The following is a 1,763-nucleotide window of genomic DNA, read 5'->3' on the forward strand; positions in this document are numbered from 1 at the left end:
CAGAGCACCGCCAGTCCTGTTGTAATAAGAACAGCTATGAGAAATAAAAAACAAAACACAATAACTTGACTGTAAGTGGAGCTAGAGGGTATTGAAACTACCTTACACAAATACGAGGCCTAAAATCTGGATCGTCACTGTCATCATCATCATCTGTGTCCACTTCTCTGGTTGCATCTTCTTCTAATGATGACACAGACTGTGTCTCCATATCAGGATTCCAGGTGTTGTCTTCTTCTTCCCAGTCAATGCTATAGAAAAAAGAAATTCAGAGAAAATAATATAATAATTCACAAAATGAATACAATTTTCCACAAACAGGAAAGTAAAAACATCTCTGCACACCACACATCAACTTACATAGTTTCGAATGTCGTTAAATTCATCTGCATCAATCAGTGTTGAGGTCCAGTGACAACATACTAAAAAGACAGAAACACACACACACACAAATGAGAGAATATTACATCACCACATAATAATGCACAGACCATGAATGTACTCTAAGTTTTATTCAGGAAATACTTGGCCAAAATCATCTTATAACATACCTTGCATCCAATTGTTGGAGAGCTGTCTCCTCTGGGCAGCTAATGTTTAACTTTAGATTGTTATAAACTGTTGAGAGGATCCTCAGTTTGCCCCTATCCTCTCTGCATAGCATCTACCAGCAGAGAGTCCATAGAAGAGACAGTAACATGATCAATTACTCCACTAACACCCCACAAAGGTAGAGGTACAACTTATCGTAAGTGTGTTTTATTTTATTACTGATGTTGCAGACTCTGTGAAGTGCTGGACCTCCTAAGCTGAAGGACAGGTTTTTATCTTCAGGACATAATACTTCTCAAACGATCTAATAAACTTTCCTTGCCCCAACCACACCAGCAAGTAGGTTTCACTTTTCACCAAAAGTACACACACTCACTTGCATTTACCCACTGTCTGCAATTAGATTTAGCAGAGATATCACTGATAACACGTATTGTATGTTTTTTTTCTGGGGTTTCTCAAGGAGCACTTTCACGCACATAAAACAAACAAGCTAGATATGAAAGATAGATGTTGTGTTGTGGATATATCCCACTACGTCGGTCAAAGCCATGTTCCTAGCAGCAGCTATTTGAACTCACCGGTCGGACAGAGACTCTGAAAATATAGTTGACACAGGTGGGAGAGGGTGTCTCATCAATCTGTGTTTTACTGGCGTGGAAGTTGATCGATCCTTCTCATGGCTAAAAACAACACACAACGGAGCTAACGTTAGCATTCGGCTAATACGAGCTACACACTAGCCAACGAAGCTAACGTTAGCATTCGGCTAATACGAGCTACACACGTAGCCAAGTTGGCAAACCTTACATATTTCATGAAAATAACAAATGCCCCCGAAACAAAACAAATCATTACCTGTCCAACAGAAAGAGAGCAACCTCTGCATCACTTTTCAGGCCCTTCACATGCCCCAGTTGTCTCCACCGCTCAAACGCCGCACCGATGTTGACTCGGGTCCGACTTCTTTCTTTATCCTGAGCCTTTCTCATTGCACCCTTTTCTGCCTCAGGCTTTCTTTTCCTTGCATTTTTAGTGGGGTGAGTTGGTAAAAGTAACGCTGGCTGCATTTTCTCCGCCATTGTAACCAAATGAACTCCGTATTCCTGCAGAGGAGTGTGCTGAAATGTTCAGGTGTTGTGCCACCGGCATCAGTGAGACCCGACCTGTGCACGCGCGGAGGAGGGCGGGACATGAAGGCATCTGACCAG

At 42.1% G+C, this 1,763-nt stretch overlaps 1 long non-coding RNA gene across 2 annotated transcripts; it reads right to left on the bottom strand.

Annotated features, from left to right (window-relative positions):
- Positions 1 to 394: 394 nt before the first annotated feature.
- LOC311027915 lies at positions 395 to 1,548 on the bottom strand. 2 transcript variants are annotated; one of them, XR_014598651.1, is made up of 3 exons: positions 1,411 to 1,548; positions 1,134 to 1,235; positions 395 to 422 (listed from the first exon to the last, which is right to left on the bottom strand). It is a non-coding gene; the product is annotated as an uncharacterized lncRNA (long non-coding RNA). The 2 variants fall into 2 exon arrangements; XR_014598652.1 differs by lacking the exon at positions 395 to 422 and adding an exon at positions 552 to 664.
- Between the last annotated feature and the right edge of the window lie 215 nt (positions 1,549 to 1,763).

Source organism: Eutrigla gurnardus (assembly GCF_963514095.1).
Source record: "Eutrigla gurnardus genome assembly, chromosome: 17".
In the NCBI taxonomy this organism is placed as follows: Eukaryota; Metazoa; Chordata; class Actinopteri; order Perciformes; family Triglidae; genus Eutrigla; species Eutrigla gurnardus.